The sequence below is a fragment of the Heptranchias perlo genome, chromosome 20, assembly GCF_035084215.1.
Source record: "Heptranchias perlo isolate sHepPer1 chromosome 20, sHepPer1.hap1, whole genome shotgun sequence".
NCBI lineage: Eukaryota > Metazoa > Chordata > Chondrichthyes > Hexanchiformes > Hexanchidae > Heptranchias > Heptranchias perlo.
Genome location: NC_090344.1, coordinates 10,719,786 through 10,746,353, shown reverse-complemented (window position 1 = coordinate 10,746,353; position 26,568 = coordinate 10,719,786). Strand labels below are relative to the sequence as shown.

Below are 26,568 nucleotides of genomic sequence, written 5' to 3'. Positions count from 1 at the left end.
GGGCTCGTCCGGGATTTGAACCCGGGACCTCTTGCATATTATTCAATGAAACGCCCTAAGCAAGAATCATACCCCTAGACCAACGAGCCGCTGTTTGCTCAATTGTGCAGCCAGTGTAAAAGTTCATTGCGTCCCACAGCCGATCGGCCATCCTTTCAGACCACTTCTGTCCATCCAATCTCGTTTTCTATTCCAGTGTACAGCAATATCAAGTTGTACACTAACTATTTCCAGTCCCCAATATTAGTCTCCCTTTACCAAATTGGTTTCGAGTGTACGACTTGAGTTATCAAGTAAGACGTTTCAGGATTAATTGCTCTTAAACTGCATTGCTTGCGAGGATACTGAGAGGTGTGTCGATTTACGGCACGCTCTGTTCCCTTTGAATCGCCTCCAACACATAAAGTTGAATCATCGAAAGGTTACAGCACGGAAAGAGGCCATTTGGCCCATCGAGTCCGTGCTGGCTCTCTGCAAGAGCGATCCAGCTAGAAACACTCCCTTGCCTTTCCCCGAAGCCCTGCATTTTTTTTCCTTTCAAGTACTTATCCAGCTCCCCTTTCAAGGCCGTGATTGAATCTGCCTCCATCACATCCTCGGGCAGTGCATTCCAAATCCGAACCTCTCACTGCGTGAAAAAGTTTTTCCTCATGTCACCTTTGGTTATTTTGCCAATCACTTTAAATCTATGTCCTCTGGTTCTTAACCCTTCCGCCAATGTGAACAGTTTCTCTCCTTCTTCCATGTCGAGATCCTTCATGATTTGAATACCTCTATCAAAACTCGACAAAACCGTCTCTGTTCCAAGGAGAGCAACCCCAAATTCTCCAGTCGATCCATGTAACTAAAGTCCCTCATTCCTGGAATTATGCTAGTAATTTTTTTCTGCACCCCCTCTCAGGGCTTCACCTTTGTAAAACACTGGTTTGGCCTCAACTGGAGTATTGTGTCAAATTCTGGGCACCACGCTTTGGGAAGGATGTGAAGGCCTTAGAGAGGGTGCAGAAAATATTTACTGGAATGATTTCAGGGATGTGGGACTTCAGTTACGTGCATAGACTGGAGAAGCTGAGGTTGTTCTCCTCAGAGCAGAGAAGGTTGAGACGAAATTTGATGGAGGTCTTCAAAACCATGAGGTTTCTTGCAGAGTAGATAGAGAGAAACTGTTTTACGCATTGAGTTGTTAGAATCTGGAATGCACTGCCCGAGGAGGTCGTGGAGGCAGATTCAATAATGGCCTTCAAAAGGGAACTGGATAAGTACTTGAAGGGAAAAAATTGCAGGGCTACGGGGATAGGATGAGGGAGTGTCACTGGGTTGCACTTGCAGGGAGCCGGCCCGCGCCCGATGGGCCGAATGGTCTCCTTCTGTGCTGTCACCTTTCTATGATTCTATATGTTAAGTCAATACATCCAATTGCTGGTTACGGAACAGAAATGGGTCTTTACGAATGGAAAACTTTGTAAATTACAGAATTTACATCCTGGCCATGAAATAAGAGGCTGTGAGTGCCCAAAGTGTGTAATTTCCGGGAAACAAAAGTGGAAAATTCTCCATAAACTACTTTTGGCCGTCAAATGCAGTCAGAAAGTGCAGGCGACAGAACTGTGACCGTCTTTCGCAATGATATTTATAAACCTTATTATGTTGTGATCGCTCGTGCCTAGATGTTCCCCAACGTTTACTTCTCTTATCTGTTCCATTTCACTTCCCATTACGAGATCCAGCAGTAATTCCTCTCTTGTCTGCCTGTCTCCCTTTTGTCATTTCATCGCTCCTGTCTTCTCTCCCTGCTTCCCTCTCGCAATCACTCATTCATCCACTCACTCACTTATTCACTCACTCACTCACCCATTCACTCACTCAATCACTCACTCACTCACTTACTCACGCACTCATTCGCTCACTCACTCAATCACTCACTCACTCATTCACTCACTCACTCACTTACTCACGCACTCATTCGCTCACTCACTCAATCACTCACTCACTCATTCACTCACTCATTCACTCATTCGTCCACTCTCCTTTGTATCCTCTCCAGTACAATTACATTGTTTCCTGTAATGTGGTGATCAGAACTGTATGCAGTACTTAAGCTGTGATATAACCAGTGTTTTATACCGCTCGAGCATAATGTCCCTGCTCTTATATTCTATGCCTCGGCGAAGAAAGCAAATGCACTCCAAGGTCCCTCACGTCCTCTACCTCTCAGTATCATTCCATTTATTTTGTATTCCATTGCCTTGTTTGCCCTCCCCAAATGCATCACATCACACCTGTCCGGATTGAATTCAATTTGTCAATTTTCTGCCCACCTGATCAGTCCGTTGATATCTTCCTGCAGTCTACAGGTTTCCTCCTCACTATATATTCATGATTTTAACTTAAATTTAGGGGGCATGATAAAGAAGCTGGCAGAGAATACAAAAGTTGACCGTCAATTTTTGTATCCTCAGCAAACTTCTTTATCATGCCCGTACATTTAAGTTAAAATCATTAATATATACCAGGAAAAGCAAGGGACCTAATAGTGAGCCATGCGGAACCTGACTGGAAATAGGCTTCCAGTCATAAAAACTCCCGTCGACCATTGCTAGAATCCTTGTGGACGACATCAAATGCACTGCCGTCATTGACAATCCTTGTTACCTCCTCAAAAAATTCAATCAAGTCAGTCAGTCACGACCTTCCCTTATAAATCCATCTTGACTGTCCTTCATTAACCCGTTCCTTTCTACGTGATGGATTAACGTGTCACTCAGAATTGATTCCAAAAATTTGCCCACCACCGAGGTAAAACTGATTGGCCGATAATAACTCGGTCTATCCTATCTCCCTTTTTAAATAACGGTAAGACACTAGCAGTCCTCCAATTCTCCAGCACCACGCCTTATCCAGGGAGGATTGGAAGATGATGTTCAGAGTCTCCGTTATTTCCTCCCTTGCTTCTTTTAACAGCCTGGGATACATTTCATCCGGCCCTGGGGATTTATCTACATTCAAAGATGCTAATCTCCTTAATACTTCTTCTCTCAACATGTTTATTCCATCCAATGTTTCACACTCCTCCTCCTTAACTGCAATTTCACTACAAAACATAAAAGATAATTGATAAACTAATCAAACTTAGAGAGGAAAGGACCCCCAGTCAGGATCGATTGCAGCCGCGCATGTTAATAGACATTAGGGAAGAGATAGCAGAGATATTCTTTCATATGTGTAAACATTCATGAGAAAAGGGAATATTGTTAGAGGTCTGATGGACAGCAATCCTATTCCTAAAATAAAACAAGGGAGATAGAACAAGCCCAGGGAGCAACAAAACAGTGAGTTTATAATCGGTGTTAGTGTAGATAATGGAATGATTATTCTATGATGCAACAGAAAAAATATCTAGAAAACTAAATGATAATAAAGGAAGGTCATGCTTGAGCAATCTTATTGAATTCTTTGAAGAAGTAACAGAAAGAATAGACATGGCTGATGTAGCAGTCGTAATAAATTTGGATTTTCAAAAAGCCTTCGATAAGGTTCAGCATTTTCAACTCATATCTAAGGTCTGAGGATGTGGAGTCAGTGGACAAGTATCAGAATGGATAGCAAGCTGGCTACAAAACAGAAAACAGCGAGTAAGGGTAAGGGCAGTTACTCAGACTGACAAAAGATGAGAAGTGGTATTCCACAGGGATCCGGGCTGAGACCACTAAGGGATACAATTGAAAACCAGATGATAAGCAGGAATAGAACCGTGGTTGGACCACACTTGAAGTAATGTGAAAAGTTCTGGTCTCCAGATTATAAGAATATTAGAGAGGAATTGGCAAAGCAGCAAAAAAGATTCACAAGGATGATAATAGAACTCGGACTTATCAGGAAACACTTATCAGGAAAGGCTCAACAGGTTGGAGCTCTTTTCTCTCGAAAAGAGAAGACTGGGGGATGACCTGATAGAGATCTTTAAGATAATTAAAGGGTTTGGTAGGGTAGACGTCGTCAGAAAGTTTCCACTTGTGAGGGAGACCAAAACGAGAGGTCATAAATATGAGCTAGTCACGAATAAATCCAATCGGAATTGAAGAGAAACATCTTTACTGAAAGTTTGGTAAGAATGTGAAACTCCCAACAAAAGGAATAGTTCAGGCGAATGGCATAGATGCTTTAAAGGGGAAGCAAGATAAGCAGATGAAGTAAAGGGCAGGGTGATCGGGTGAGATGAAGTAGGGAGGGAGGAGGCTCATGTGAAGCGGAAATATCAGGATGGAACAATCGAGATGAGTGGACTTCTCAACTGCTGTCGGCATAACGTAACAGAACATAAGCAACAATCCTGCTTCTGCAGGGAGGGTACACTTACCCTACGCATCCCAAGATAAGCATTTACAATGCAAAGGGGTACCTGGATTTGAACCAAATACCTCATAATCTGAAGTCAAATGGTCTGCCACTGAACTACACCCCCACAACCAGCCCCGCTTCTTACACACACAAGGTAACGGAGCTCAGTACTTGGCAGTGATCAATGTTGAAAAACCAACATGAAAATAAGCTTTATCAGTTATTCAGGGAGACAAATCACTCGGGCAATCAGTAATGTTTCATGAATAGAGTGAGTGACACTATTGTGTACAGATGCGATGCACAACCCAATATGGAAAGCATTGTCACTAAGCTTCAGTGAACACATCCTTACCAGAGAACACGGAACATGAAGCTCCAGACAAACGACACCTGAATTTCAACCAGACTTTTCGCCAGCTGCAGTCAAATGCTCTCTCACTCTGCTCTGACCCCGCTCTTTACATCGTTACAGTCAACACAAGAAACACCAGGTTCAATGTGCAGTTTCACAAGATCATACTATCAGTGCCATATATGTAAGTGTACAGAATATCGAATCAATGTAATAAATAAACATCCAGCAGGCATTTGGCACGAGCAGACAGCAGGAGATAGTGTGTGAAGTGACTGTAATATTTGTTAAGTCAATAGATTCATTTACAGGTTACGGAACAGAAGTGGGACTTAACGAAAGGGAAAGTGTGTAAATTGCATCCTGGCCATGAAATAAGAAGCTGTGAGTGTCGAAATTGTGACGTCGCCAGGAAATAAAAGTGGAAAATGCTGAAAGCCTCTATTTGACCCGCGGATGCTCGCAGAGTGCTGTCAATAGGCTTGTGGCAGTCTTTCTCAATTATTATTTTAAACCTTATCACTTGTGCCTCGATATTCGAATACACTTACTTCTATCTCCTCCGTTTCATTTCCCATTACCAGATCCAGCAGTGATTCCTCTCTTGTCTGCCTGTCTCTCTTTTGTAATTTTATCACTCCTGCCTGCTCTCCATACCTCCCTCTCGCTCTCACTCATTCAGTCACTCGCACACTCACGAACACGCTAATTCACTCACTCGATCCATCCCTCATTCCATCCTTCCCTCACTCCCTCCATCCCTCCCTCACTCACTCACAAACTAACTCCCTACCTCAATCCCTCCACCGTAAAAGATTGAGAGAGACATAAGTAAGACAAAGACCAAATTAATAGATTGGAAACAAATTATTTTTGATGGGGTGAGATTAGAACCTCGGAAGGTGAACTTGGAAAAAATCTTGACACAGATGGAGAACAGGTTTTGGGAAATATTTGAAACGGTGATCAATAGAGTTCAAGAGAACTATATTCATCTAAAGAAAACAATAAATAGTCAATAATGAAACATTGTGGATGAATAAAGAGATAAGGGTAAAATTGAAATTAAACAAAGGCATCTTCGAATCACATGGACAATAAAGGAAAGGATGATAAAGGGGAAATGAAGATGTTAGGAAGGATGTCAAAAAGCAATCAGGAAAGCAGAAAGGAAATACAAGATTAAATTATCAAGAAATAGTCAATTATTCCACTGAAACGTCAATAACATCAGGATAGGGAAAGGGCCAACAAGCGATACACAAGATATACTAACAGGTAATTAAAGTGAAATGGCTGGAATATTGAATAGTTACTTTGCCTCAGTATTTATCAGGGAGACTATAGATGCTTAACATAACTTCTCCGCTTTTCAATTCTATCCCCCTGGAAATGAACCCCAGTGCTTGGCTTGTTTTTATTTATGTCGTCGCCACTTTTAGTGGTTTGTGTACCTGTAGTCCGAGATCCTTGGTTAAACCACACTTGGAGCACTGTGAACATTTCTGGTCTCCCTATTATAAAAAGGATATCGAGAAATTGGCGGAGGTGAAAATAATGATGATGCCAGAACTGAAAGATAATACCTTTCAGGATAGATTTAACAGGCTGATGGCTGACATGATGGAGGTCTTTGGATAATGAAAGGGTTTGATTGGGTCGACGGAGAGAAAATGTTTCCACTCGTAGGGGACTCTAAAACTATTGGTTATCAATATAAGATAGTCACTAATAAATCCAATAGAGAATTCATGGGAAACTTCTTTGCCAAAGAGTTGCAAGATTGTGGAATTCGCTACCGTAAGGAGTCGTTGAGGCAAATAACATCGATACATGAAATGGCAAACGAGACAAACACACGGGGGCGAAAGGAATGGAAGAGTGTGCGGATGTGGGCAAGTGAAGGAGGAAGGGAGGAGTCTTGTGTGAAGCCGAAAGGCTGGCACAGACCCGTTGGGTCAAAAGGCCTGGATCTGAGCGGCAAACTCAATTTCAACAACGACAGCGACAGATTACTGATTTTCTGACTCCCCAAAAGAAGCACTTAGAATGTGCAAGGGGGCGCCTGGATTCGAACCAGAGACCTCTTGATCTGCAGTCAAATGCTCTACCACTGAGCTACACCCCCACATCTGTTGAACATTCTTGCACGCACAATGTAATGGAGCTCAGTAGCTGGCAGTCACCATGTTGATATGACCAACATGAAAATAAGCTTCATCAGTTATTCTGGAAGACAGGTAAATTCAGCAATCAGAAATGAATCATGAACGGAGTGAGTCACACTATTGTGTACAGATGCGATGCACAACCCGACATGGAAAGCCTTGTCACTAAACTTCAATGAACACATCCTCACCACAGAACGCGGAACTGGAAGCACCAGACAAACGACACCTGAATTTCAACCAGATGTTTCTCCAGCAGCTGTCAAGTGCTCTCTCACTGTGCTCTGCCCCTAGTTCTGTAGATCGTTACAGTCAACACAAGAAACAACAGGTTCAATGTGCAGTTTCACAAGATCATGCTCTCAGTGCCATATATGTAAGTGTACAGAATATCGAATCAATGTAATAAATAAACATCCAGCAGGCATTTGGCAAGAGTGGACAGGAGGAGATAGTGTGTGAAGTGACTGTAATATTTGTTAAGTCAACAGATTCATTTACAGGTTACGGAACAGAAGTGGGACTTAACGCAAGGGAAAGTGTGTAAATTGCATCCTGGCCATGAAATAAGAAGCTGTGAGTGTCGAAATTGTGACGTCGCCAGGAAATAAAAGTGGAAAATGCTGAAAGCCTCTATTTGGCCCGCGGATGCTCGCAGAGAGTGCTGGCAATAGGCGTGTGGCCGTCTTTCTCAATTATTATTTTAAACCTTATCACTAGTGCCTCGATATTCGCCTACACTTACTTCTCCTATCTCCTCCGTTTCATTCCCCATTACTAGATCCAGCAGTAATTCCTCTCTTGTCTGCCTGTCTCTCATTTGTAATTTTATCACTCCTGCCTGCTCTCCCTGCCTCCCTCTCGCTCTCACTCATTCAGTCACTCGCACACTCACGAACACGCTAATTCACTCAATCTATCCATCCCTCATTCCCTCCTTCCCTCACTCCCGCCCTCACTCACTCACACATCACTCCCGACCTCAATCCCTCCACCGTAAAGATTGAGAGAGACATCAGTAAGACAAAGACCAAATTAATAGATTGGAAAAAACTATTTTTGAGGGTGTGAGATTGGAACCTGGGAAGGTGAACTCGGAAAAATCTTGACAAAGATATAGAACAGGTTTTGGGAAATATTTGAAACGGTGATCAATAGATTTCAAGAGAAATTCATTCCTCTAAAAAAAAAAGCAACAAATATTCAATAATGAAATATTGTGGATGAATAAAGAGATAGAGATAAGGTAAAATAGAAATTGAACAAATGCATATTCTAACTACATGGACAATAAAGGAAAGGATGATAAAGGGGAACATGAAGACGTTGGGAAGGATGTCAACAAGCAATCAGGAAAGCAGAAAGGAAATACAAAATTAAATTATCAAGAAATAGTCAATTATTCCACTGAAACGTCAATAACATCAGGATAGGGATAGGGCCAACAAGGGATACACAAGATATACTCAGAGGTAATAACAGTGAAATGGCTGGAATATTGAATAGTTACTTTGTCTCAGTATTTATCAGGGAGACTATACAGGCTTAACATAACTTATCCGCTTTTCAATTCTATCCCCCTGGAAATGAACCCCAGTGCTTGGCTTGTTTTTATTTATGTCATCGCCACTTTTAGTGATTTGTGTACCTGTAGTCCGAGATCCTTGGTTAAACCACACTTGGAGCACTGTGAACACTTCTGGTCTCCCTATTATCAAAAGGATATCGAGGAATTGGCGAAGGTGAAAATAATGATGATGCCAGAACTGAAAGATAATACCTGTCAGGATTGATTTAACAGGCTGATGGCTGACATGATAGAGGTCTTTGGATAATGAAAGGGTTTGATTGGGTCGAAGGAGAGAAAATGTTTCCACTCGTAGGGGACTCTAAAACTATCGGTTATAAGATAGTCACTAATAAATCCAATAGAGAATTCATGGGAAACTTCTTTAACAAAGAGTTGCAAGAATGTGGAATTCGCTACCTTAAGGAGCAGTTGAGGCAAATAACATCGATACATGAAATGGCAAACTGGATAAACACACGGGGCGAAAGGAATGGAAGAGTGTGCGGATGGGGGCAAATGAAGTCGGGAGGGAGGTGTCTTGTGTGAAGCATGAAGGCTGGCACAGACCCGTTGGGTCAAAAGGCCTGGATCTGTGCGGCAAACTCAACAGAAACAGCGACAGCGACAGATTGCTGATTTTCTGAGGCCCCAAAAGAAGCACTTAGAATGTGCAAGGGGGAGCCTGGATTCGAACCAGAGACCTCTTGATCTGCAGTCAAATGCTCTACCACTGAGCTACACCCCCACATCTGTTGACCATTCTTGCACGCACAATGTAATGGAGCTCAGTAGCTGGCAGTCACCAATGTTGATATTACCAATATGAAAAGAAGCTTCATGAGTTATTCTGGGAGACAAATAATTACGGCAATCAGAAAGGTTTCATGAATGGAGTGAGTCACATTATTGTGTACAGATGCGATGCACAACCCAACTTGGAACGCCTTGTCTCTCGGCTTCAGTGAATACATCCTCACCACAGAACGCGGAACTCGAAGCACCAGCAAAACAACATCAGAATTTCAAGCAGAGGTCTTCAGCTTCTTTAAATCCTCTGTCAATGTACTCTGCCCCCATCGCTTTGGATACTTGCAGCCAACAAATGCAGTGCCAGGTTCAATGCGTGGTTTTCCAAGATCATGCTATCAGTGCCATATATGTAAGTGCACAGAATATAATAAAGATGCATTCAGCAGGCATGTGGCAAGTGTGGCAGGTGGAGCTATGGAGTGAAGCAACTGTAGTTAGGAGGCAATGATGGATCTGGTTCTAGGGAATGAGATAGTTAATGTGGAGCAAGTGTCCTTGGGGGAGCATTTAGGGAATAGCGAACAGAGTATCATGAGGTTTAGAATAGCAATGGAAAAGGAGAAGGAGTAATCTGGAGTAAAAACACTTAATTGGAAGAGGGTCAATTACAGAGGGTTGAGAACTGATCCGGCCCTGGTAAAATGGAATCAAAACTGTAATCGAGCAATGGGCGGCTTTTGAAGAGGAGGTTTTTCGGGTACAGTCTGTGTACATTCCCACAAGAAGCAACGAAAGCCAGAGCTCTCTGGATGACGTAGGAGATAGAGAATAAAATGAAGCAGAGGAAGTGGACGTATGGCAGATGTCAGGTTGATAATACAAGTCAGAACCAGGCTGAGAATGGAAAGTTCAGAGGTGAAGTGAAAAAGAAAACCACACTTGGAGTAACGTGACCAATTCTGGTCGACAGATTATAAGAAGAATAAAGAGGAATTGGCAAAGCAGAAAAAAAGATTCACAAGGATGATTATAGAACTCGGAGCATATACTTCTCAGGAGGACTAAACAGGTTGAAGCTCTTTTTTCTAGTAAAGGGAAGACTGAGGGGTGACCTGATACAGGTCTTTAAGATTTTGAAAGGATTCGATTGGGTGGCCAAGAAAAAAACGGTTCCATTTGTGAGGGAATTCAAGAGAATCTTCTTCACCCAAAGGGCGGTAAGAATGTGGAACTCGCCAACAAAAGGAATCGTTGAGGCAAATGGCATAGATGCTTTAAAGGGGAAGCTCGATGAAGAGATGAAAGAGAAAGGAATGTATGGCTGATAAAACGAGATGAAATAGGGCAGGAGGTGACTCATGTGGTGCATAAATACCGGAAGTGACCAATCGAGATAGCAAACCTGTTTCTCTGCGGAAGCTTCAATGTAAACAACAATCCTGCTGCTACAGGGAATTCAGACTTATTGTATGAATCACAAAATCATATTGAAAGAAGAGGGAGTATCGGGATTTAAACCAGTGATCGCTTGATTTATAATTAAACACTGCAATAAAGCAATGCACCCACTGACATCGTCCACAGACAAGGGAATGCAACAGAGTTCAGTTCCTGGCAGTCATCCCTGTTGAAAGAACCAATCTGAAAAGAAGCTTCATCAGTTATTCTGGGAGACAAATAATTACAGCAATCAGAAATGATTCATGAACGGATTGAGTCACACTATTGTGTACAGATGCGTTGCACAAGCCAACATGGAAAGCCTTGTCACTAAACTTCAGTGAACACATCCTCACCACAGAACGCGGAACTGGAAGCACCAGACAAACGACACCTGAATTTCAACCAGATGTTTCTCCAGCAGCTATCAAGTGCTCTCTCACTGTGCTCTGCCCCTAGGTCTGTAGATCGTTACAGTTAACATAAGAAACAACAGGTTCAATGTGCAGTTTCACAAGATCATGCTCTCAGTGCCATATATGTAAGTGTACAGAATATCGAATCAATGTAATAAATAAACATCCAGCAGGCATTTGGCAAGACCGGACAGAAGTAGATAGTGTGTGAAGTGACTGTAATATTTGTTAAGTTAATAGATTCATTTACAAGTTACGGAACAGAAGTGGGACTTAACGAAAGGGAAAGTGTGTAAATTGCATCCTGGCCATGAAATAAGAAGCTGTGAGTGTCGAAATTGTGACGTCGCCAGGAAATAAAAGTGGAAAATGCTGAAAGCCTCTATTTGGCCCGCGGATGCTCGCAGCGAGTGCTGGCAATAGGCGTGTGGCCGTCTTTCTCAATTATTATTTTAAACCTTATCACTCGTGCCTCGATATTCGCCTACACTTACTTCTCCTATCTCCTCCGTTTCATTCCCCATTACTAGATCCAGCAGTGATTCCTCTCTTGTCTGCCTGTCTCTCTTTTGTAATTTTATCATTCCTGCCTGCTCTCCATACCTCCCTCTCGCTCTCACTCATTCAGTCACTCGCACACTCACGAACACGCTAATTCATTCACTCGATCCATCCCTCATTCCCTCCTTCCCTCACTCCCTCCCTCACTCATTCACACATCACTCCCGACCTCAATCCCTCCACCGTAAAGATTGAGAGAGACATCAGTAAGACAAAGACCAAATTAATAGATTGGAAAAACCTATTTTTGAGGGTGTCAGATTGGAACCTGGGAAGGTGAACTCGGAAAAATCTTGACAAAGATATACAACAGGTTTTGGGAAATATTTGAAACGGTGATCAATAGATTTCAAGAGAAATTCATTCCTCTAAAAAAAAGCAACAAATATTCAATAATGATACATTGTGGATGAATAAAGAGATAGAGATAAGGTAAAATAGAAATTGAACAAATGCATATTCTAAATGCATGGACAATAAAGGAAAGGATGATAAAGGGGAAAATGAAGACGTTAGGAAGGATGTCAACAAGCAATCAGGAAAGCAGAAAGGAAATACAAAATTAAATTCTCAAGAAATAGTCAATTATTCCACTGAAACGTCAATAACATCAGGATAGGGAAAGGGCCAACAAGGGATACACAAGATATACTCAGAGGTAATAACAGTGAAATGGCTGAAATATTGAATAGTTACTTTGTCTCAGTATTTATCAGGGAGACTATACATGCTTAACATAACTTCTCCGCTTTTCAATTCTATCCCCCTGGAAATGAACCCCAGTGCTTGGCTTGTTTTTATTTATGTCATCGCCACTTTTAGTGATTTGTGTACCTGTAGTCCGAGATCCTTGGTTAAACCACACTTGGAGCACTGTGAACACTTCTGGTCTCCCTATTATCAAAAGGATATCGAGGAATTGGCGAAGGTGAAAATAATGATGATGCCAGAACTGAAAGATAATACCTGTCAGGATAGATTTAACAGGCTGATGGCTGACATGATAGAGGTCTTTGGATAATGAAAGGGTTTGATTGGGTCGACGTAGAGAAAATGTTTCCACTCGTCGGGGACTCTAAAACTATCGGTTATCAATATAAGATAGTCACTAATAAATCCAGTAGAGAATTAATGGGAAACTTCTTTGCCAAAGAGTTGCAAGAATGTGGAATTCGCTCCCGTAAGGAGTAGTTGAGGCAAATAACATCGATACATGAAATGGCAAACGATATAAACACACGGGGCGAAAGGAATGGAAGAGTGTGCGGATGTGGGCAAGTGAAGTTCGGAGGGAGGAGTCTTGTGTGAAGCCGAAAGGCTGGCACAGACCCGTTGGGTCAAATGGCCTGGATCTGTGCGGCAAACTCAATTTTAACAACGACAGCGACAGATTTCTGATTGTCTGACTCCCCAAAAGAAGCACTGGAAATGTGCAAGGGGGCGCCTGGATTCGAACCAGAGACCTCTTGATCTGCAGTCAAATGCTCTACCACTGAGCTACACCCCCACATCTGTTGAACATTCTTGCACGCACAACATGAAAATAAGCTTCATCAGTTATTCTGGGAGACAGGTGAATACAGCAATTCGAAATGAATCATGAACGGAGTGAGTCACACTATTGTGTACAGATGCGATGCACAACCCAACATGGAAAGCCTTGTCACTAAACTTCAGTGAACACATCCTCACCACAGAACGCGGAACTGGAAGCACCAGACAAACGACACCTGAATTTCAACCAGATGTTTCTCCAGCAGCTGGCAAGTGCTCTCTCACTGTGCTCTGCCGCTGGTTCTGCAGATCGTTACAGTCAACACAAGAAACAACAGGTTCAATGTGCAGTTTCACAAGATCATGCTCTCAGTGCCATATATGTAAGTGTACAGAATATCGAATCAATGTAATAAATAAACATCCAGCAGGCATTTGGCAAGAGTGCACAGGAGGAGATAGTGTGTGAAGTGACTGTAATATTTGTTAAGTCAACAGATTCATTTACAGGTTACGGAACAGAAGTGGGACTTAACGAAAGGGAAAGTGTGTAAATTGCATCCTGGCCATGAAATAAGAAGCTGTGAGTGTCGAAATTGTGACGTCGCCAGGAAATAAAAGTGGAAAATGCTGAAAGCCTCTATTTGGCCCGCGGATGCTCGCAGAGAGTGCTGGCAATAGGCGTGTGGCCGTCTTTCTCAATTATTATTTTAAACCTTATCACTAGTGGCTCGATATTCGCCTACACTTACTTCTCCTATCTCCTCCGTTTCATTCCCCATTACTAGATCCAGCAGTGATTCCTCTCTTGTCTGCCTGTCTCTCATTTGTAATTTGATCGCTCCTGCCTGCTCTCCCTGCCTCCCTCTCGCTCTCACTCATTCAGTCACTCGCACACTCACGAACACGCTAATTCACTCACTCTATCCATCCCTCATTCCCTCCTTCCCTCACTCCCTCCCTCACTCACTCACACATCACTCCCTACCTTAATCCCTCCACCGTAAAGATTGAGAGAGACATCAGTAAGACAAAGACCAAATTAATAGATTGGAAAAAACTATTTTTGAGGGTGTGAGATTGGAACCTGGGAAGGTGAACTCGGAAAAATCTTGACAAATATATAGAACAGGTTTTGGGAAATATTTGAAACGGTGATCAATAGATTTCAAGAGAAATTCATTCCTCTAAAAAAAAAAGAAACAAATATTCAATAATGAAACGTTGTGGATGAATAAAGAGATAGAGATAAGGTAAAATAGAAATTGAACAAATGCATATTCTAACTGCATGGACAATAAAGGAAAGGATGATAAAGGGGAAAATGAAGACGTTAGGAAGGATGTCAACAAGCAATCAGGAAAGCAGAAAGGAAATACAAAATTAAATTATCAAGAAATAGTCAATTATTCCACTGAAACGTCAATAACATCAGGATAGGGATAGGGCCAACAAGGGATACACAAGATATACTCAGAGGTAATAACAGTGAAATGGCTGGAATATTGAATAGTTACTTTGTCTCAGTATTTATCAGGGAGACTATACATGCTTAACATAACTTCTCCGCTTTTCAATTCTATCCCCCTGGAAATGAACCCCAGTGCTTGGCTTGTTTTTATTTATGTCGTCGCCACTTTTAGTGATTTGTGTACCTGTAGTCCGAGATCCTTGGTTAAACCACACTTGGAGCATTGTGAACACTTCTGGTCTCCCTATTATCAAAAGGATATCGAGGAATTGGCGAAGGTGAAAATAATGATGATGCCAGAACTGAAAGATAATACCTGTCAGGATAGATTTAACAGGCTGATGGCTGACATGATAGAGGTCTTTGGATAATGAAAGGGTTTGATTGGGTAGACGTAGAGAAAATGTTTCCACTCGTAGGGGACTCTAAAACTATCGGTTATAAGATAGTCACTAATAAATCCAATAGAGAATTCATGGGAAACTTCTTTACCAAAGAGTTGCAAGAATGTGGAATTCGCTACCTTCAGGAGCAGTTGAGGCAAATAACATCGATACATGAAATGGCAAACGAGATAAACACACGGGGCGAAAGGAATGGAAGAGTGTGCGGATGGGGGCAAATGAAGTCGGGAGGGAGGTGTCTTGTGTGAAGCATGAAGGCTGGCACAGACCCGTTGGGTCGAAAGGCCTGGATCTGTGCGGCAAACTCAACAGAAACAGCGACAGCGACAGATTGCTGATTTTCTGAGTCCCCAAAAGAAGCACTTAGAATGTGCAAGGGGGCGCCTGGATTCGAACCAGAGACCTCTTGATCTGCAGTCAAATGCTCTACCACTGAGCTACACCCCCCCATCTGTTAACCAGTCTTGCACGCACAATGTAATGGAGCTCAGTAGCTGGCAGTCACCAATGTTGATATTACCAATATGAAAAGAAGCTTCATGAGTTATTCTGGGAGACAAATAATTACGGCAATCAGAAATGTTTCATGAATGGAGTGAGTCACATTATTGTGTACAGTTGCGATGCACAACCCAACTTGGAACGCCTTGTCTCTCGGCTTCAGTGAATACATCCTCACCACAGAACGCGGAACTCGAAGCACCAGCCAAACAACATCAGAATTTCAAGCAGAGGTCTTCAGCTTCTTTAAATCCTCTGTCAATGTGCTCTGCCCCCATCGCTTTGGATACTTGCAGCCAACAAATGCAGTGCCAGGTTCAACGCGTGGTTTTCCAAGATCATGCTATCAGTGCCATATATGTAAGTGCACAGAATATAATAAAGATGCATTCAGCAGGCATGTGGCAAGTGTGGCAGGTGGAGCTATGGAGTGAAGCAACTGTAGTTAGGAGGCAATGATGGATCTGGTTCGAGGGAATGAGATAGTTAATGTTGAGCAAGTGTCCTTGGGGGAGCATTTAGGGAATAGCGAACAGAGTATCATGAGGTTTAGAATAGCAATGGAAAAGGAGAAGGAATAATCTGGAGTAAAAACACTTAATTGGAAGAGGGTCAATTACAGAGGGTTGAGAACTGATCCGGCCCTGGTAAAATGGAATCAAAACTGTAATCGAGCAATGGGCGGCTTTTGAAGAGGAGGTTTTTCGGGTACAGTCTGTGTACATTCCCACAAGAAGCAACGAAAGCCAGAGCTCTCTGGATGACGAAGGAGATAGAGAATAAAATGAAGCAGAGGAAGTGGACGTATGGCAGATGTCAGGTTGATAATACAAGTCAGAACCAGGCTGAGAATGGAAAGTTCAGAGGTGAAGTGAAAAAGGAAACCACACTTGGAGTAACATGAACAATTCTGGTCGACAGATTATAAGAAGAATAAAGAGGAATTGGCAAAGCTGAAAAAAAGATTCACAAGGATGATTATAGAACTCGGAGCATATACTTCTCAGGAGGACTAAACAGGTTGAAGCTCTTTTTTCTAGAAAAGGGAAGACTGAGGGGTGACCTGATAGAGGTCTTTAAGATTTTGAAAGGATCCGATTGGGTGGCCAAGAAAAAAACGGTTCCATTTGTGAGGGAATTCAAGAGAATCTTCTTTACCCAAAGGGCGGTAAGAATGTGGAACTCGCCAACAAAAGGAATCGTTGAGGCAAATGGCATAGATGCTTTAAAGGGGAAGCTCGATGAAGAGATGAAAGAGAAAGGAATGTGTGGCTGATAGAACGAGATGAAATAGGGCAGGAGGAGACTCATGTGGTGCATAAATACCGGAAGTGACCAATCGAGATAGCTAACCTGTTTCTCTGCGGAAGCTTCAATGTAAACAACAATCCTGCTGCTACAGGGAATTCAGACTTACTGTATGAATCACAAAATCATTTAGAAAGAAGAGGGAGTATCGGGATTTAATCCAGTGATCGCTTGATTTATAATTAAACACTGCAATTAAGCAATGCACCCACTGACATCGTCCACAAACAAGGGAATGCAACAGAGTTCAGTACCTGGCAGTCATCACTGTTGAAAGAACCAATCTGAAAAGAAGCTTCATCAGTTATTCTGGGAGACAAATAATTACAGCAATCAGAAATGATTCATGAACGGATTGAGTCACACTATTGTGTACAGATGCGTTGCACAAGCCAACATGGAAAGCCTTGTCACTAAACTTCAGTGAACACATCCTTACCACAGAACGTGGAACTGGAAGCACCAGACAAACGACACCTGAATTTCAACCAGATGTTTCTCCAGCAGCTATCAAGTGCTCTCTCACTGTGCTCTGCCCCTAGGTCTGTAGATCGTTACAGTCAACACAAGAAACAACAGGTTCAATGTGCAGTTTCACAAGATCATGCTCTCAGTGCCATATATGTAAGTGTACAGAATATCGAATCAATGTAATAAATAAACATTAGGCAGGCATTTGGCAAGAGCGGACAGGAGGAGATAGTGTGTGAAGTGACTGTAATATTTGTTAAGTCAATAGATTCATTTACATGTTACGGAACTGAAGTGGGACTTAACGAAAGGGAAAGTGTGTAAATTGCATCCTGGCCATGAAATAAGAAGCTGTGAGTGTCGAAAGTGTGACGTCGCCAGGAAATAAAAGTGGAAAATGCTGAAAGCCTCTATTTGACCCTCGGATGCTCGCAGAGAGTGCTGGCAATAGGCGTGTGGCCGTCTTTCTCAATTATTATTTTAAACCTTATCACTCGTGCCTCGATATTCGCCGACACTTACTTCTCCTATCTCCTCCGTTTCATTCCCCATTACTCGATCCAGCAGTGATTCCTCTCTTGTCTGCCTGTCTCGCATTTGTAATTTTATCACTCCTGCCTGCTCTCCATACCTCCCTCTCGCTCTCACTCATTCAGTCCCTCGCACACTCACGAACACGCTAATTCACTCACTCTATCCATCCCTCATTCCCTCCTTCCCTCACTCCCTCCATCACTCCCTCACTCACTCACACACAAACTCCCTACCTCAATCCCTCCACCGTAAAGATTGAGAGAGACATCAGTAAGACAAAGGCCAAATTAATAGATTGGAAACAAACTATTTTTGAGGGTGTGAGATTGGAACCTGGGAAGGTGAACTTGGAAAAAATCTTGACAAAGATGGAGAACAGGTTTTGCGAAATATTCGAAACGGTGATCAATAGAGTTCAAGAGACCTATATTCCTCTAAAGAAAACAACAAATATTCAATAACGAAACATTGTGGATGAATAAAGAGATAAGGGTAAAATAGAAATTGAACAAATGCATATTCTAACCACATGGACAATAAAGGAAAGGATGATAAAGGGGAAAATGAAGACGTTAGGAAGGATGTCAACAAGCAATCAGGAAAGCAGAAAGGAAATACAAAATTAAATTATCAAGAAATAGTCAATTATTCCACTGAAACGTCAATAACATCAGGATAGGGAAAGGGCCAACAAGCGATACACAAGATATACTCACAGGTAATAACAGTGAAATGGCTGGAATATTGAATAGTTACTTTGCCTCAGTATTTATCAGAGAGACTATAGATGCTTAACATAACTTCTCCGCTTTTCAATTCTATCCCCCTGGAAATGAACCCCAGTGCTTGGCTTGTTTTTATTTATGTCGTCGCCACTTTTAGTGGTTTGTGTACCTGTTGTCCGAGATCCTTGGTTAAACCACACTTGGAGCACTGTGAACACTTCTGGTCTCCCTATTATAAAAAGGATATCGAGGAATTGGCGAAGGTGAAAATAATGATGATGCCAGATCTGAAAGATAATACCTTTCAGGATAGATTTAACAGGCTGATGGCTGACATGATGGAGGTCTTTGGATAATGAAAGGGTTTGATTGGGTCGACGTAGAGAAAATGTTTCCACTCGTAGGGGACTCTAAAACTATCGGTTATCAATATAAGATAGTCACTAATAAATCCAATAGAGAATTCATGGGAAACTTCATGACCAAAGAGTTGCAAGAATGTGGAATTCGCTCCCTTGATGAGTAGTTGAGGCAAATAACATCGATACATGAAATGGCAAACTAGATAAACACACGGGGGCGAAAGGAATGGAAGAGTGTGCGGATGGGGGCAAATGAAGTTCGGAGGGAGGAGTCTTGTGTGAAGCATAAAGTCTGGCACAGACCCGTTGGGTCAAAAGGCCTGGATCTGTGCGGCAAACTCAACATGAACAACGACAGATTACTGATTTTCTGAGTCCCCAAAAGAAACACTTAGAATGTGCAAGGGGGCAACTGGATTCGAACCAGAGACCTCTTGATCTGTAGTTAAATGCTCTACCACTGAGCTACACCCCCACATCTATTGACCATTCTTGCACGCACAATGTAATGGAGCTCAGCAGCAAGCAGTCACCAATGTTGATATTACCAACATGAAAAGAAGCTTCATCAGTTATTCTGGGAGACAAATAAATACAGCAATCAGAAATGAATCATGAACGGAGTGAGTCACACTATTGTGTACAGATGCGATGCACAACCCGACATGGAAAGCCTTGTCACTAAACTTCAGTGAGCACATCCTTACCACAGAACGCGGAACTGGAAGCACCAGACAAACGACACCTGAATTTCAACCAGATGTTTCTCCAACAGCTGTCAAGTGCTCTCTAACTGTGCTCTGCCCCAATTCTGTAGATCGTTACAGTCAACACAAGAAACAGCAGGTTCAATGTGCAGTTTCACAAGATCATGCTCTCAGTGCCATATATGTCAGTGTACAGAATATCGAATCAATGCAATAAATAAACATCCAGCAGGCATTTGGCAAGAGTGGACAGGAGGAGATAGTGTGTGAAGTGACTGTAATATTTGTTAAGTCAATAGATTCATTTACAGGTTACGGAACTGAAGTGGGACTAAACGAAAGGGAAAGTGTGTAAATTGCATCCTGGCCATGAAATGAGAAGCTGTGAGTGTCGAAAGTGTGACGTCGCCAGGAAATAAAAGTGGAAAATGCTGAAAGCCTCCATTTGGCCCGCGGATGCTCGCAGAGAGTGCTGGCAATAGGCGTGTGGCCGTCTTTCTCAATTATTATTTTAAACCTTATCACTAGTGCCTCGATATTCGCCTACACTTACTTCTCCTATCTCCTCCGTTTCATTCCCCATTACTAGATCCAGCAGTGATTCCTCTCTTGTCTGCCTGTCTCTCTTTTGTAATTTTATCGCTCCTGCCTGCTCTCCCTGCCTCCCTCTCGCTCTCACTCATTCAGTCACTCGCACACTTACGAACACGCGAATTCACTCACTCTATCCATCCCTCATTCCCTCCTTCCCTCACTCCCTCCCTCAATCCCTCCACCGTAAAGATTGAGAGAGACATCAGTAAGACAAAGAACAAATTAATAGATTGGAATCAAACTATTTTTGAGGGGATGAGATTGGAACCTGGGAAGGTGAACTTGGAAAAAATCTTGACAAAGATATAGAACAGGTTTTGGGAAATATTTGAAACGGTGATCAATAGAGTTCAAGAGAAATACATTCCTCTAAATAAAAACAACAAATCGTTCATAATGAAACATTGTGGATGAATAAAGAGGCAAATAACATCGATACATGAAATGGCAAACTAGATAAACACACGGGGCGAAAGGAATGGAAGAGTGTGCGGATGGGGGCAAATGAATTAGGGAGGGATGTGTCTTGTGTGAAGCATAAAGGCTGGCACAAACCCGTTGGGTCAAAAGGCCTGGATCTGTGCGGCAAACTCAATGTCAACAACGACAGCGACAGATTACTGATTTTCTGAGTCCCCAAAAGAAGCACTTCGAATGTGCAAGGGTCGCCTGGATTCGAACCAGAGACCTCTTGATCTGCAGTCAAAAGCTCGATCACTGAGATACACCCCCACATCTGTTCAATACTCTTGCACGCACAATGTCATGGAGCTCAGTAGCTGGCAATCACCAATGTTGATATTACCAACATGAAAAGAAGCTTCATGAGTTATTCTGGGAGACAAATAATTACGGCAATCAGAAATGTTTCATGAATGGATTGAGTCACATTGTTGTGTACAGATGCGATGCACAACCCAACTTGGAACGCCTTGTCTCTCGGCTTCAGTGAATACATCGTCACCACAGAACGCGGAACTCGAAGCACCAGACAAACAACATCAGAATTTCAAGCAGAGGTCTTCAGCTGCTTTAAGTCCTCTGTCACTGTGCTCTGCCCCCAGCTCTTTAGATACTTGCAGTCAACAAATGCAGTGCCAGGTTCAATGCGTGGTTTTCCAAGATCATGCTATCAGTGTCATATATGTAAGTGTACAGAATATAATAAAGATGCATCCAGCAGGCATTAGGCAAGTGTGGCAGGAGGAGCTAGTGTGTGAAGCAACTGTAACCTATTAGTTAGGAGGCAATGCTGGACCTGGTTCTAGGGATTGAGATAGTTAATGTGGAGCAATTGTCCTTGGGGGAGCATTTAGGGAACAGCGAACAGAGTATCATTAGGATTGGAATTACAATGGAAAAGGAGAAGGATTAATCTAGAGTAAAAATACTTCATTGGAAGAGGGTCAATTACAGAGGGTTGAGAACTGATCCGGCCCTGGTAAAATGGAATCAAAACTGTAATCGAGCAATGGGCGGCTTTTGAAGAGGAGATTGTTCGGGTACAGTCTGTGTCCATTCCCACAAGAGGAAAGGGTAGGGCAACTAAAGCCAGAGCTCTCTGGATGACGAAGGAGATAGAGAATAAAATGAAGCAGAGGAAGTGGCCGTATGGCACATGTCAGGTTGATAATAAAAGTCAGAACCAGGCTGAGAATGGAAAGTTCAGAGGTGAAGTGAAAAAGGAAACCACACTTGGAGTAACGTGAACAATTCTGGTCGACAGATTATAAGAAGAATAAAGAGGAATTGGCAAAGCTGAAAAAAAGATTCACAAGGATGATAATAGAACTCGGAGCATATACTTCTCAGGAGGACTAAACAGGTTGAAGCTCTTTACTCTAGAAAAGGGAAGACTGAGGGGTGACCTGATAGAGGTCTTTAAGATTTTGAAAGCGTTCGATAGGGTTGACGTAGAAAAAACGTTTCCATTTGTGAGGGAATTCAGGAGAATCTTCTTTACCCAAAGGGCGGTAAGAATGTGGAACTCGCCACCAAAATGAATCGTTGAGGCAAATGGCATAGATGCTTTAAAGGGGAAGCTAGATAAAGAGATGAAAGAGAAAGGAATGTATGGCTGATAGAACCGAGATGGAATAGGGCAGGAGGTGACTCATGTGGTGCATAAATACCGGAATTGACCAATCGAGATAGCTAACCTGTTTCTCTGCTGAAGCTTCAATGTAAACAACAATCCTGCTGCTACAGGGAATTCAGACTTACTGTATGAATCACAAAATCATTTAGAAAGAAGAGGGAGTATCGGGATTTAAACCAGCGATCGCTTGATTTACAATGAAACACTGCAATTAAGCAATGCACCCACTGATATCGTCCACGGATGAAGTAATGCAACGGAGTTCAGTACCTGGCAGTCATCACTGAAGTGAGAACCAATCTGAAAAGATGCTTCATCAGTTATTCTGGGACACAAATAATTACAGCAATCAGAAATTATTCATGATCGGAGTGAGTCACACTATTGTGTACAGATGCGATGCACAACCCAACATGGAAAGCCTTGTCACTAAACTTCAGTGAACACATCCTTACCACAGAACGCGGAACTGGAAGCACCAGACAAACGACACCTGAATTTCAACCAGATTTTTCTCCAGCAGCTGTCAAGTGCTCTCTCACTCTGCTCTGCCCCTAGCTCTGTCGATCGTTGCAGTCAACACAAGAAACAACAGGTTCAATGTGCAGTTTCACAAGATCATGCTCTCAGTGCCATATATGTAAGTGTACAGAATATCGCATCAGTGTAATAAATAAGCTTCCAGCAGGTATTAGGCAAGTGTGGACAGGAGGAGATAGTGTGTGAAGCGACTGTAACATGTGTTAAGTCAAAATATTCAGTTACAGGTTACGGAAGAGAAGTTGGTTTATCAAATGGAAAAGTGTCTAAATTGCAGAATTCACATCCTAACCATGAAATAAGAGACCGTGAATGTCCAAAGTGGACAATGCTCAAAAGCCTCTGTTTGACCCTCCGGATTCGAATCGAAATTGCTGGCCACAGGCTTGTGGCCGTGTTTCTCAATCATTATTTTAAATCTTGCCGCGAGTGCCTGGCTATTCTCCTACACTTACTTCTCTTACCTGCACCGTTTCATTTTCCATTATTGGATCAAGCAGTGATTCCTCTCTTGCCCACCTGTCTCCCTTTTATCATTACATCGTTCCTGCCTGCTCTATCCGTCACCCTCTCGCTTTCACTCATTCATTCACTCAAACGCTCACGAACTCACTCACTCCCTCCCTCCCTCGCTCACTTCCTCCCTCCCTCACTCACTCACACACTCACTCCCTCCCTCAATCCCTCCTCAGTAAAATATTTAGAAATACTTAAGTAAGACAAATAACAAAGTAATTAATTTGAAACAAACTAATTTTGAACGGATTGGAATAGAACTGGGGAAGTTGAAAAAAATTGACAACGAGATAGAACAGGAGTGGGAAATATTTCAGAAGGTGATTAATCTCTCTCTGGCACTCCCTCAAAGTGGAGAGGGGACGGGAATGGAAGGGTTCGATGAACGAGGGAGGAAGAGGACCTGTGTGGAGAATGGACGCTGGCATCGAACAAGTGGGCAAAATGGCCGACTGTGGACTCAATGCAAATCACAATCCTGCAGCTGCAGGAACAGACTGACTGCATGACTTCCGACAGGGAACAATTAAAAGATAGAGGGAGCGCTTGGATTTGAACCAAAGACCTCTTGATCTGTAGTCAAATGCTCTACCGCTGAGCTACACCCCCACATCTACATGAAGCGTTAGCACACACAAGTCAATGGAGTCTAGCACCTGGCCATCATCAACATTGATGGCACCATTCTGAAAAGAACCGTCATGAGTTATTCTGATAGGCAAGAATATGACTCCACCTCCAGAGCCTGACCCGTCCCTCAGAATTTAACTCTTCCGTTCGAGTCTGCCTCCGCCCTCAGAATCTGACACGGCACTCAGTGTCGGATCCCCTCCCCCAGCCTTTGACCTCTGCCCCAGAGTCTGACCCTTCCCCCAGAGTCTGACCCTACCTCCAGAGTCGGACTCCTCCCCCAGAGTCTGAACCTTGCCCCAGAATCTGACACCTCCCCCAGAGTCTGACCCGACACCGAGTCTGACCACTGTCCCAGAGCCTGACTCCTCCCCCAATGACTGACTACTCCCCCAATGACTGACTCCTCCCCCAATGACTGACTCCTCCCCCAATGACTGACTCCGCCCAAAGAGCCGGACACCTCCACAGCGTCTGAGTCCTCCCTCAGAGCCTTACTCCTCCCTCAGAGTCGAACTCCTCCCCAGAGCCTTACTCCTCCCTCAGAGTCGGTCCCCTCCCCCGAGTCTGACTGTTCCCCCAGAGCCTGACTCTTCCCCAGAGCTTTAATCCTGCCTCAGAGCCAGACACCCTCCCCGACCCGATAATCTGACTCTTCCCCCAGAAAGTGAACCCGCCCCTGTATCTGACTCCGCCCTCAGGGCCTGACCCTGAAGAGGAGAGATTGGGTTGACTCGGCCTGTATTCACTCGAATTTAGAAGAATGAGAGCTGATCTCATTGAAACAAAAAAATTCTGACAGGACGAGACGGATTGGATACTGGGAGGATGTTTCCGCTGGCCGAGGGGTCCAGAACAAGGGGTCACAGGTTCGGGGTAGGACATTTAGGACTGAGATGAGGAGAAATTTCTTCACTCAGACGGTGGTAAACCTGTGGAATTCTCTACCACAGAAGGCTGTGGAGGCCAAATCACTGAATATATTGAAGAATGAGAGAGATCGATTTCAAGACACTGAAGGCATCAAGGGGTATGTGGAGAGAGCGGGAATATGGTATTGAGATAGAGGATCAGCCATGGTCATATTGAATGGCAGAGCAGGCTCGAAGGGCCGAATATGCTCCTATTTTCTATGTTTCTTCGCCGGAGCAGCAGACGAGGGAGAAAAGAACGGGAGGGGAGGGAGATCGCGTGAGATGAAGTCGGGTGGGAGGATGCTTGTGTGGAGCATCAACGATGGCAGAAACCAAACGAGTGGGCCTGTTTCCCTGCTGTCGACTCGATGTAAACAACAATTTTACTGCTGCAGTGAAGGCAGATTGAGTGCACGATTCCCAAGGTAAGAAGTAAAACGTGCAAGGAGGCGTTTGGATTTGAACCGAAAATCTTGTAATCTGCAGTTATATGCTCTAACACTGAGCCAGACCTTGACATCTGTGATGATTTGCACTTACAAACTGATGAAGCTTCTTTTCAGGTTGGTTATATTAACATTGCTGACTGCCAGGTACTGAGCTCCGTTACGTTTTGTGAGCAAGAAATCATCACAGATGTGGGGGTGTAGCTCAGTGGTCGAGCATTTAACTGCAAAGCATGATGTCGTTGGTGCAAATCCAGATATCCGCTCTCCCTTTTTTAACTGCATCCTGTTGGGAGTCATTCCGTCGGTCTACCTTCCCTGCAGCTGCAGGTTTGTTGTTTATGTTGAGCAAAATTGAGTCGACAGCAGAGAAACAGGCCACTCGGCCCAACTGGTCTATGCTGACATTGATGCTCCACAATAGCCTCCTCCCTCCCTACTTCATCTGACCCTATCATCATAACCTTCGATTCATTTCTCCCCCATATGATAATCCAGCTTCCACTAAAATGCATCTACAATATTCCCCTCAACTATTCCTTGTGGTAGCGAGTTCCACATTCTCACCGCTCGCTGGGAAAATAAGTTTCTCCTGAATTCCCTATTGGATTTATCAGTGACGATCTTATATTGATGACCTATGCTTTTGGACTCCCCAACAAGTGGAAACATTTTCTCTGTGTCTAAAATGTTTATAATCTTAAAGACCTCTATCAGTTCACCCCTAAGCCTTCTCTTTTCTAGAGAAAGGAGCCGCAGCCTGTTCAATCTTTCCTGATAGATGTCTCATCTCAGTTCTGGTATCATCCCAGTAAATCTTTTACGCACCTTCTCCAATACCTCGATATCCTTTTTATAATATTGTGTAATTTTATTATTTTATGTATTGTCTACAGATGGGGATGGGCAACCAAATGGTGTTTCAATATTGACTAGTTTGTTTTTTGAGGAATATATTTCTGCTAAACTCTATTGATCTCCGTTTTGAATATTTGCCTCTGCTGTTCTATCTCTTTGTCTGTCAAAATGTTTTACAGTTTATCTAACGTAGTTCCAATCTCATCCTCTGAAAATTAGCTTTGTTCCAATCTATTATTTTCTCTTACTAATAACTTTCTCAATCTCTTCGGGTAGAGGGATTGTGGCAGTGAGTGAGTGAATGAGTTAGTGTGTGAATGAGTGAGTGTTTGCGTGATTGACTGCGAGAGGGAGGCAGGGAGAGCAGGCTGAAGCGATGAAATGATAAAACAGAGAC

General features: G+C 43.0%; 7 non-coding genes across 7 annotated transcripts; all 7 read right to left on the bottom strand.

Annotated features, from left to right (window-relative positions):
• Window positions 1–89, bottom strand: trnap-agg (transfer RNA proline (anticodon AGG)). Its single transcript is given in 2 exon segments — window positions 1–36; window positions 54–89. It is a non-coding gene; the product is annotated as a tRNA-Pro (tRNA).
• A 6,660-nt stretch (window positions 90–6,749) lies between these two features.
• On the bottom strand, window positions 6,750–6,821 carry trnac-gca (transfer RNA cysteine (anticodon GCA)). Its single transcript has one exon. It is a non-coding gene; the product is annotated as a tRNA-Cys (tRNA).
• A 2,283-nt stretch (window positions 6,822–9,104) lies between these two features.
• trnac-gca (transfer RNA cysteine (anticodon GCA)) lies at window positions 9,105–9,176 on the bottom strand. Its single transcript has one exon. It is a non-coding gene; the product is annotated as a tRNA-Cys (tRNA).
• A 3,857-nt stretch (window positions 9,177–13,033) lies between these two features.
• On the bottom strand, window positions 13,034–13,105 carry trnac-gca (transfer RNA cysteine (anticodon GCA)). The gene has a single exon. It is a non-coding gene; the product is annotated as a tRNA-Cys (tRNA).
• A 2,237-nt stretch (window positions 13,106–15,342) lies between these two features.
• Window positions 15,343–15,414, bottom strand: trnac-gca (transfer RNA cysteine (anticodon GCA)). The gene has a single exon. It is a non-coding gene; the product is annotated as a tRNA-Cys (tRNA).
• Window positions 15,415–19,271: 3,857 nt separating this feature from the next.
• Window positions 19,272–19,343, bottom strand: trnac-aca (transfer RNA cysteine (anticodon ACA)). The gene has a single exon. It is a non-coding gene; the product is annotated as a tRNA-Cys (tRNA).
• Window positions 19,344–23,860: 4,517 nt separating this feature from the next.
• trnac-aca (transfer RNA cysteine (anticodon ACA)) lies at window positions 23,861–23,932 on the bottom strand. Its single transcript has one exon. It is a non-coding gene; the product is annotated as a tRNA-Cys (tRNA).
• Between the last annotated feature and the right edge of the window lie 2,636 nt (window positions 23,933–26,568).